Below are 12,500 nucleotides of genomic sequence, written 5' to 3'. Positions count from 1 at the left end.
CCAAAGGTTCTGCTTGCCCACCAGCATATCTTCTTAGGCATAGATCATTTCAGGTTGATTAAAGAATAATAGTCTTCTTGTTTTCTGTTATAGTTTTACTAACTACATCTATCTTCTGTGCGTTGCCACCTGGATATGATCTGACTTTTTTCCTCCCCTTGGTCCTTTACCATGGAGTCACCAATCAACATAGTCTCATCCTATTCTTTTGTTTCTGGTGACAGTTATTTTTGAAGGCTGTTGTTTCCTCTAGTGGGTTTCATGAAATTCCTGATTTTATTAGTAATTATTACCTCTCCAGGTTTTGGCCTTGATTTTACCTTTTTTTTTGTATTTCTTGGATACTAATCTCCTTTTCTACACCATCTATGACTTCTTTGTTTTTATTCCTAAATGTTTGTGTTAGAACATAATCTCGTAACGCATTTTTTTAGATCTTTATTTTAATTTTTAATTTTTTTTTTTATTTACTGTTCCTGTTGGGAGAACAGGCATCCCTGTTACGGTGCAGGTTTACAGCACACCATTCTTTGAAGTAGACGCATCAATTGTTTATCTGGCACTTTGCAAATTGGTGCTCCAACTTCAATTTTTCACTCATCTGTAATTATTCTATGATATTTTCTAATGCGTATCTACTTTGAAATCTCAGCTAATGACCTCTATAATTACTAGCTTTGCAACCGATATTGTAAAAAAAGCTGCCAAATCCGCTTAATCCTGGATGACTTTCCATCATTTCTGTCCCCAACCTTTCATAAGTACTACCAAACCATAAGTTAAGACTCCTCAACATATGGCTGCCCCTATAGTGCCGCAGCTCCCAAATGAGCAGCACAAGGAAGAAGCCTGTTTTATCTCTTTATCTCCAGGATTGACAGCGGAAGGATGTAAGTAAAGTGGCATATGCATATGGTCCAGAAGTTTGTAAAGGACGTTTATCCATCTATGCCTTTATGGGTTGTGTTACTGTCAGTACTTTTGCTGGAAATGATAAACTGGCACCAATAAAACTTCTTAGGAAGGACTTTTCGACACAAGATGCATCGGGTCAATCAGGCAAGTAATGGGATGGAGTATGCACTGCACGAGGCACTCAGAGTATTCACTTGCAAGTTGTATGTGTCCAACAGCAAAGTGGAGAAAATCAATGATTTTCAGTATCAGTTATTATGAACAAAAAAGGGTGAAGTAGAATCACATCAACTGCCACAATGTCAGGATTGCTTATACAAGCATATTCAGGAGGGGAATTATCAAACTACTGTTTGGTGATGTTAAATTAGTCCCCCTGACGTCCCAAGCCCAATTGGCCACAAATACAGTATGGAAATAGCTGAAGGACAAAGTAAGCTAGCAATCGACTGGGTGGATGTCTTTCCAGCCCAATCTTCGGTCCTGGAATTGCTAGCATTCAGTTGCTCAAGGTCATGCACATGTATTGCGATTGGACTAAAGCCCACTCTCATACGGAAACTTAAACCCTGTGTAAACCAAACAGACGATGAGGAAAAAAGTGAAGTGTACATAATGAGAGGAGAGAAAAAATAATGAACCTGAATCTTAGATTATTCTCACAATCTTAGAAATCGTCAAATACTTCCCATAACGTTGTCTAAAAGATTTTTTTACTCTGCACTGAGTGCCCATTCATAATAACAATTTCTATCCATTAAAAGACATCTATTAACATAATTATCCAATAGCTTCCGGTGTGGCGGGATGTTTAAAAAACAAGCCCCACACCCTTGAATCACTCTAACAGACAATTATCTCCACAACACAAACTTTCCCCTTACTTTATCAACTGGACTCTTGGACAAAAGGACAAACAAAACAAAACATAACCTTAAAACTATATATTTCTTACAAACTATAATAAATCAAACCAAACCATCCCAAAAAACTTTAAACTCATCAAAACTTAACACTTTAAACTAGAATCACCAGCATCAAAAACTTTACACTATATATACCATAAACCCCATCCAAATTAACGCAAAAAAAACCTAACAAACTTAAATCTAAACCGCACACCAACTCAAAATATATGTTTATAAATATTGCGACACCAGCACTGACGCCACACACAAGCCGAACTGTCTTTTCACGGCAAACTACCACTATATGGTAAACAGGAGTCTCTCTCTCTATGCCATATCGGCCTCAACACCTTGAGTCACAGGTGCCAGTATCATCATCATCATCATCAATCCAAATACACAGGCCAGGTCGTCAACAGTTGAGCAGTCAAATGAGCAGTACAAACAAAATCTTAATACAGGCCAGGTCATCAACAATAAATCCACCTTCAAAATTCGGTCTCTCCAAAGGAGGAATCGCAGCCTGCCAAAATAAAAAAGAAAAACACTTACGAACACTTCTAGCTAACTGAACTATCGCACTATAATCAAAGATAAATAATAAATTGTTCCTATCATTCACAATCATGACAAGCAAAGATAAACAAAACTGTACTTACTTTGAAAATCAAAAACCACTTCCACGCTGGTCAGAAAAATATAAATGTAATCCAGCTCTCACACAACTGCCTTATGCTGCAGTCAAATAAAAAAAGCATTCGCTCCGAAACATTCACCACTGTCGTAACCTTACTAAAAATGTAAACAAACAATCTCATTTATACCAACAGTCTTCCTCACCACAAACGATCGTTACACTAACTACTTTCGCTCGCTAACACAATATCTCTCTCTCTCTCTCTCTCTCTCTCTCTCTCTCTCTCTCACACACACACACACACAGGATTTGGCAAAACAAAATAAAAATAAAGCAAAAATAAATCCTCCACATTCCTCCCCCCTTACTTTGCCAAATCCTTCTCACACAACACTTACATTATTTTTTTCATAACCCAGTCGCAGTTGGGAACGGGACCTCTACTCCGAGTAACTGGGCCTCCATATACTCTCTCATTCACTTCTTCCTTATCACAATCATTAGCTACATTAACACTATTCCTATCTAAATCCCTATCATCTAATATATCATGTACAATCATATCTACCTCGTTCTCATCTGGCCCTATAATTACACTCATTTCTGTAAACAGTTCATCCATTTCATCAAAAACATTCTCAACTTTAGCAAAAGATTCATTCATGCTACTTATCATTCTCCTGTCTCTCATTCTTGCGCTATTCATTTTTTCTTTTACATCATCTAACGAAAAGCCACACACACTATAAGTATCATTCATACTCAGCCACGTTTCATCTGTATTAATACATTTATCTTTCATACACACTTGCACATTTACACCCTTGTCATACTTATTTCTATTCTCACTTTTACTTGTAAAATTTCCCCTTTTTTCATCCTTACTTAAAACTTTCAAACGCCTCTTTTTCCTATATTCAACTAACACTAATTGTTTATTTTCCAGCCCTAACTTTTCATGCATACTAGATTCATACTTGCTCATTTCTAACCAATTATTCATCCCATTCTCACAAACATTGATCCTATTCCTTCCACACACACAGGAGGACTCACCCAGCTGAACCCTCTCACAATCTAGTTTCCCGAACATCCTGGCTGACTTAATCCCTTCTTCCTACATACTCTAGCTACATGCCCATCTGCACCACATTCAGTACACTTACCCCGCGGCTCCTTGCACATTCTAGCATAATGCCCATCCTTACCACAATTACCACAAATCACATTCATACGATTACTACGACATCCACTCACTACGTGCCCAGTCATACCACACCGATAACATTTTACCCCTTTCTCTTTCTTGCACTCGCTAATTCTATGCCCTACCTCACCACATCCAAAACAAGCACCAAGAGCCCATCTACATTCATTCTTCTTATGTCCTACTTTCCCACACCTATAACACTTTTCATCACGGACACGGCTATCTGACATACCTCGATGTGCGCTCACACTCCTATCCCTATTGCGCCAATTACCCTGCCTAAATCCTTCATTTGTCCTTACAGGTATTCCCACATTACTCGCCCTAACACTCCTATCTACTACATTATCAGCTACCCTCATTGGTCCTCTCAAAATTGCATCCTTATAACTACCAAATTCTATTACACTTTCTTCCATTCCAGTTCTTACACTCACAGATTTACTTTCTTTCATGCACCTATCTAACTCATAATCCTCAACTATCTCCAGTATATCATCCCATGTCAATCTCTCTTGCGTCCACCTCATTTTCTCTTTGCGTTTCAAATTAATAAATTCACACACATTCTCAGGTACTGTTGCCAAAAACTTCCTCATTAACTCCTTATTCTCATTTATGCCTTCATCCCCATACTTCTTCCTAGCTAAAGTTTCCAACCTACATACGTACATTGATATAGCTTCTCCTGCATTCATCCTTGCCTCATCAAAATCATTCTTACGCTTATACTTAACACTCCCTTTCATACGTTTTACCTTCTCAATTATTCTCGTTTTCACACTTTCATAATCAACGTCCCCTACACTCATTATCACTCCATACATCGTCAACAAATACCCAGTCAAATATTCTCCTAACTCCCTAGCCCAAACTCTTTTACTATCACCATACTTATCCTGACAATACCTCTCATACTCCTTGAAAAAATCATATACATCCCTACTGCTATGCTCATTGAACCTTTCACACCGAGGTACCTCTCTCATAAACACAGTCTTACACACATCACGTTCATTCTCACTGCTATCATCACTGTCTACTCCCTTGTTACCTTCTTCCTCATTCGAATATAATGAATCCACTTCCACACTTAAATTCCTATCCTTAACCATTCCCTTCTTACCCTTTTTCTTACTTACCACTTTCACCCATTCACGATCGTCCTTGCTATCAGCCTGATACTTTTTCTTCTCTTTCTTCACATCACTTTTACCTTTCCTTTCATCTTTCCTCTCCCCTTTCTGTTCATCCTTACTATGCCTAATTCCCTTATCTTCAATATCACCATCACTATTACTACTATCACTATCACTTCCTTTCCCATTATCACCTACCTTAACCTTCTCTTTCACTACCAACCCATTACCCGAAGCTGAGGACACTCCTCCGACTGCACCTTCACCCATTATAGTTTTCATCATCCCCATGACTTGCCCCATCATATCTTCCATTCGTTTCTCCATTCGTTCTTCATTCTCTCGCATCCTCATCTCAACACATTCTTCCACTCTCTCTACTGTCCCCTTTAACTCCCTAAGCTCCTTCTGCATCGCCGCATTCTCCCAGTTCAACCTCTCATTCTCTATTAGCAACCTCTCCTCACGCTCCTTACTCAGCCGCAATTCCTCCTTCAGTAACTTGTTCTGCTCTTCCATTTTTCATCAACCTTAATCCTAAATTCTTAACCTAATTCCGTCCTTCGTCCAACAGTCCAGCTTCTATCCCACCTCAGCAGTCCCTGTTCGGGCGCCAAAATAATGTGGCGGGATGTTTAAAAAACAAGCCCCACACCCTTGAATCACTCTAACAGACAATTATCTCCACAACACAAACTTTCCCCTTACTTTATCAACTGGACTCTTGGACAAAAGGACAAACAAAACAAAACATAACCTTAAAACTATATATTTCTTACAAACTATAATAAATCAAACCAAACCATCCCAAAAAACTTTAAACTCATCAAAACTTAACACTTTAAACTAGAATCACCAGCATCAAAAACTTTACACTATATATACCATAAACCCCATCCAAATTAACGCAAAAAAAAACCTAACAAACTTAAATCTAAACCGCACACCAACTCAAAATATATGTTTATAAATATTGCGACACCAGCACTGACGCCACACACAAGCCGAACTGTCTTTTCACGGCAAACTACCACTATATGGTAAACAGGAGTCTCTCTCTCTATGCCATATCGGCCTCAACACCTTGAGTCACAGGTGCCAGTATCATCATCATCATCATCAATCCAAATACACAGGCCAGGTCGTCAACAGTTGAGCAGTCAAATGAGCAGTACAAACAAAATCTTAATACAGGCCAGGTCATCAACAATAAATCCACCTTCAAAATTCGGTCTCTCCAAAGGAGGAATCGCAGCCTGCCAAAATAAAAAAGAAAAACACTTACGAACACTTCTAGCTAACTGAACTATCGCACTATAATCAAAGATAAATAATAAATTGTTCCTATCATTCACAATCACGACAAGCAAAGATAAACAAAACTGTACTTACTTTGAAAATCAAAAACCACTTCCACGCTGGTCAGAAAAATATAAATGTAATCCAGCTCTCACACAACTGCCTTATGCTGCAGTCAAATAAAAAAAGCATTCGCTCCGAAACATTCACCACTGTCGTAACCTTACTAAAAATGTAAACAAACAATCTCATTTATACCAACAGTCTTCCTCACCACAAACGATCGTTACACTAACTACTTTCGCTCGCTAACACAATATCTCTCTCTCTCTCTCTCTCTCTCTCTCTCTCTCTCTCTCTCTCTCTCACACACACACACACACAGGATTTGGCAAAACAAAATAAAAATAAAGCAAAAATAAATCCTCCACATTCCTCCCCCCTTACTTTGCCAAATCCTTCTCACACAACACTTACATTATTTTTTTCATAACCCAGTCGCAGTCGGGAACGGGACCTCTACTCCGAGTAACTGGGCCTCCATATACTCTCTCATTCACTTCTTCCTTATCACAATCATTAGCTACATTAACACTATTCCTATCTAAATCCCTATCATCTAATATATCATGTACAATCATATCTACCTCGTTCTCATCTGGCCCTATAATTACACTCATTTCTGTAAACAGTTCATCCATTTCATCAAAAACATTCTCAACTTTAGCAAAAGATTCATTCATGCTACTTATCATTCTCCTGTCTCTCATTCTTGCGCTATTCATTTTTTCTTTTACATCATCTAACGAAAAGCCACACACACTATAAGTATCATTCATACTCAGCCACGTTTCATCTGTATTAATACATTTATCTTTCATACACACTTGCACATTTACACCCTTGTCATACTTATTTCTATTCTCACTTTTACTTGTAAAATTTCCCCTTTTTTCATCCTTACTTAAAACTTTCAAACGCCTCTTTTTCCTATATTCAACTAACACTAATTGTTTATTTTCCAGCCCTAACTTTTCATGCATACTAGATTCATACTTGCTCATTTCTAACCAATTATTCATCCCATTCTCACAAACATTGATCCTATTCCTTCCACACACACAGGAGGACTCACCCAGCTGAACCCTCTCACAATCTAGTTTCCCGAACATCCTGGCTGACTTAATCCCTTCTTCCTACATACTCTAGCTACATGCCCATCTGCACCACATTCAGTACACTTACCCCGCGGCTCCTTGCACATTCTAGCATAATGCCCATCCTTACCACAATTACCACAAATCACATTCATACGATTACTACGACATCCACTCACTACGTGCCCAGTCATACCACACCGATAACATTTTACCCCTTTCTCTTTCTTGCACTCGCTAATTCTATGCCCTACCTCACCACATCCAAAACAAGCACCAAGAGCCCATCTACATTCATTCTTCTTATGTCCTACTTTCCCACACCTATAACACTTTTCATCACGGACACGGCTATCTGACATACCTCGATGTGCGCTCACACTCCTATCCCTATTGCGCCAATTACCCTGCCTAAATCCTTCATTTGTCCTTACAGGTATTCCCACATTACTCGCCCTAACACTCCTATCTACTACATTATCAGCTACCCTCATTGGTCCTCTCAAAATTGCATCCTTATAACTACCAAATTCTATTACACTTTCTTCCATTCCAGTTCTTACACTCACAGATTTACTTTCTTTCATGCACCTATCTAACTCATAATCCTCAACTATCTCCAGTATATCATCCCATGTCAATCTCTCTTGCGTCCACCTCATTTTCTCTTTGCGTTTCAAATTAATAAATTCACACACATTCTCAGGTACTGTTGCCAAAAACTTCCTCATTAACTCCTTATTCTCATTTATGCCTTCATCCCCATACTTCTTCCTAGCTAAAGTTTCCAACCTACATACGTACATTGATATAGCTTCTCCTGCATTCATCCTTGCCTCATCAAAATCATTCTTACGCTTATACTTAACACTCCCTTTCATACGTTTTACCTTCTCAATTATTCTCGTTTTCACACTTTCATAATCAACGTCCCCTACACTCATTATCACTCCATACATCGTCAACAAATACCCAGTCAAATATTCTCCTAACTCCCTAGCCCAAACTCTTTTACTATCACCATACTTATCCTGACAATACCTCTCATACTCCTTGAAAAAATCATATACATCCCTACTGCTATGCTCATTGAACCTTTCACACCGAGGTACCTCTCTCATAAACACAGTCTTACACACATCACGTTCATTCTCACTGCTATCATCACTGTCTACTCCCTTGTTACCTTCTTCCTCATTCGAATATAATGAATCCACTTCCACACTTAAATTCCTATCCTTAACCATTCCCTTCTTACCCTTTTTCTTACTTACCACTTTCACCCATTCACGATCGTCCTTGCTATCAGCCTGATACTTTTTCTTCTCTTTCTTCACATCACTTTTACCTTTCCTTTCATCTTTCCTCTCCCCTTTCTGTTCATCCTTACTATGCCTAATTCCCTTATCTTCAATATCACCATCACTATTACTACTATCACTATCACTTCCTTTCCCATTATCACCTACCTTAACCTTCTCTTTCACTACCAACCCATTACCCGAAGCTGAGGACACTCCTCCGACTGCACCTTCACCCATTATAGTTTTCATCATCCCCATGACTTGCCCCATCATATCTTCCATTCGTTTCTCCATTCGTTCTTCATTCTCTCGCATCCTCATCTCAACACATTCTTCCACTCTCTCTACTGTCCCCTTTAACTCCCTAAGCTCCTTCTGCATCGCCGCATTCTCCCAGTTCAACCTCTCATTCTCTATTAGCAACCTCTCCTCACGCTCCTTACTCAGCCGCAATTCCTCCTTCAGTAACTTGTTCTGCTCTTCCATTTTTCATCAACCTTAATCCTAAATTCTTAACCTAATTCCGTCCTTCGTCCAACAGTCCAGCTTCTATCCCACCTCAGCAGTCCCTGTTCGGGCGCCAAAATAATGTGGCGGGATGTTTAAAAAACAAGCCCCACACCCTTGAATCACTCTAACAGACAATTATCTCCACAACACAAACTTTCCCCTTACTTTATCAACTGGACTCTTGGACAAAAGGACAAACAAAACAAAACATAACCTTAAAACTATATATTTCTTACAAACTATAATAAATCAAACCAAACCATCCCAAAAAACTTTAAACTCATCAAAACTTAACACTTTAAACTAGAATCACCAGCATCAAAAACTTTACACTATATATACCATAAACCCCATCCAAATTAACGCAAAAAAAAACCTAACAAACTTAAATCTAAACCGCACACCAACTCAAAATATATGTTTATAAATATTGCGACACCAGCACTGACGCCACACACAAGCCGAACTGTCTTTTCACGGCAAACTACCACTATATGGTAAACAGGAGTCTCTCTCTCTATGCCATATCGGCCTCAACACCTTGAGTCACAGGTGCCAGTATCATCATCATCATCATCAATCCAAATACACAGGCCAGGTCGTCAACAGTTGAGCAGTCAAATGAGCAGTACAAACAAAATCTTAATACAGGCCAGGTCATCAACAATAAATCCACCTTCAAAATTCGGTCTCTCCAAAGGAGGAATCGCAGCCTGCCAAAATAAAAAAGAAAAACACTTACGAACACTTCTAGCTAACTGAACTATCGCACTATAATCAAAGATAAATAATAAATTGTTCCTATCATTCACAATCACGACAAGCAAAGATAAACAAAACTGTACTTACTTTGAAAATCAAAAACCACTTCCACGCTGGTCAGAAAAATATAAATGTAATCCAGCTCTCACACAACTGCCTTATGCTGCAGTCAAATAAAAAAAGCATTCGCTCCGAAACATTCACCACTGTCGTAACCTTACTAAAAATGTAAACAAACAATCTCATTTATACCAACAGTCTTCCTCACCACAAACGATCGTTACACTAACTACTTTCGCTCGCTAACACAATATCTCTCTCTCTCTCTCTCTCTCTCTCTCTCTCTCTCTCTCTCTCTCTCTCTCTCTCTCTCTCTCTCACACACACACACACACAGGATTTGGCAAAACAAAATAAAAATAAAGCAAAAATAAATCCTCCACACCGGCATATTTACATAGTCTTCTGGAGGTGTTGAACCATTCCCCGTAAGTTATGTATGTAGATAAGTTAAGTTTAGGTAAACACATATATTGGTTCTCATTCCTGGTACTTCATTGTTGTTATGATGCTTCATACAAAAAAAAAAAAAAAATCCAAGTAGAATTTATAGATAATTTAAGAAATCCAGAGAAATAAAATTCCAGCGATTATGCTATTTTCTTACCAACACACACACACATTATATGCATATATATATATATATATATATATATATATATATATATATATATATGTGTGTGTGTGCGTGTGTGTATACATTTATATATATATATATATATATATATATATATATATATATATATATATATATATATATATATGTATATATATATATATATATATATATATATATATATAATTTATATATATATATATATATATATATATATATATATATATATATATATATATATATTGTGACGTAACGTGCAGGCTACGCTCTTTAAATAGAGTATTAATCGGATTGTCTAACTGACTCTGTAATGTCTTTTAAAAGGACTGAACTTGTTAATGTTATTAACGGTTCGTTTTTCCCGAATATTATTTGCAGCTGCACCTCGTTAATTTATATGAGTTTTGTTACATGCTAGAACAGACTGACCTCTCTCCTTATAATAATCAAGGACAAAAACTCTGTGATAAAATCTAATATATAACTAAGTTTTTATTGACAAAAGAAAAAAAAATTAATATTCTCAAAGAGAAAAATATACAGTGGCAATTCAAAACTGGAAAGGTTTTTAACCTTATAAAGTTAATAAATCAAAACGATTGAAGTAAAAAAAGAAAGACAAAACTTTGTTTAATTTGCTCCAGTAATAATCAAAACACATATGCATTCCAAAAAAATAAGAAAAATAAATACAACTTAATTTCTACGTATTATCAATCACTCAGTCCAATGAAAAATTACCAAATATAAATATCAAAAGAACAGTTATGATAAAAAAAAGGAAAAAAAAATAGATTGACCATATAATAAGAGCAATAATTAATATTCAGTATCGTCTTGGTCTACTTTTTACATGTCATAACGACAAATACCCTCACTTCGCTCTTTACAGTCAAAAGAAAAATATTTAATTCATAACGCTTTCCCCATAACAATTTTCTAACATGAAATAACTTGGTTTACACAAGTAGGAGTTACCCCTTCTTTTCCAAAAAATGTACTTGGATGTGAATGGCTGACACTGAATTAGAGAGAAAATTATTCCCTATTTTCTTTTTAGAATTCCCATTAATGACATCTCAATTTGGCACTTGTTAACTCTCTCTCTCTCTCTCTCTCTCTCTCTCTCTCTCTCTCTCTCTCTCTCTCTCTCTCTCTCTCTCTCTCTCTCTCCACGGTACTTATCTTTTTGCGTCAGCGCAGATTTACTATTTCCAAACTCCGCGTGGACAAAAGGGAAAGGTGAAGGTTGGGTCTTTAAGATACGCATGAGTGTCGGTGACTCATGCAGAGTCCGAATCCTCTTAGCTGGGATGGCTTGTGTCCTGAGGGGAGCAAACACTGGTTCTCCTCTCTCGTCCTCTTCGGCGGGAACTGTTTCCAAGCGCTCTCGGCCAGGAACTAACTTCTTTTCTTTATGTAGGCCTTAGGCCGAGAAGGTGAAATTTTTGTACCCATCCCTTTTTTCCTTTTGAATGGTACTGTTTGCGTTCATAGGGCGGTCTTGATGGCTTGGTAAGTATTTGACGATTTCTAAGATTGTGAGAATAATCTAAGATTCAGGTTCATTATTTTTTCTCTCCTCTCATTATGTACACTTCACTTTTTTCCTCATCGTTTGTTTGGTTTACACAGGGTTTAAGTTTCCGTATGAGAGTGGGCTTTAGTCCAATCGCAATACATGTGCATGACCTTGAGCAACTGAATGCTAGAAATTCCAGGACCGAAGATTGGGCTGGAAAGACATCCACCCAGTCGATTGCTAGCTTACTTTGTCCTTCAGCTATTTCCATACTGTATTTGTGGCCAATTGGGCTTGGGACGTCAGGGGGACTAATTTAACATCACCAAACAGTAGTTTGATAATTCCCCTCCTGAATATGCTTGTATAAGCAATCCTGACATTGTGGCAGTTGATGTGATTCTACTTCACCCTTTTTTGTTCATAATAAGTGATACTGAAAATCATTGATTTTCTCCACT

At 37.7% G+C, this 12,500-nt stretch overlaps 1 long non-coding RNA gene across 1 annotated transcript; it reads right to left on the bottom strand.

The window, feature by feature from the left end:
• Positions 1 to 1,844: 1,844 nt before the first annotated feature.
• Positions 1,845 to 3,323, bottom strand: LOC137656633 (uncharacterized). Its single transcript, XR_011046977.1, has 2 exons — positions 2,483 to 3,323; positions 1,845 to 2,346 (listed from the first exon to the last, which is right to left on the bottom strand). It is a non-coding gene; the product is annotated as an uncharacterized lncRNA (long non-coding RNA).
• Positions 3,324 to 12,500: the final 9,177 nt, after the last annotated feature.

The sequence above is a fragment of the Palaemon carinicauda genome, chromosome 17, assembly GCF_036898095.1.
Source record: "Palaemon carinicauda isolate YSFRI2023 chromosome 17, ASM3689809v2, whole genome shotgun sequence".
NCBI classification, from domain to species: domain Eukaryota; kingdom Metazoa; phylum Arthropoda; class Malacostraca; order Decapoda; family Palaemonidae; genus Palaemon; species Palaemon carinicauda.
This window is presented reverse-complemented; position numbering and strand designations above follow the sequence as displayed.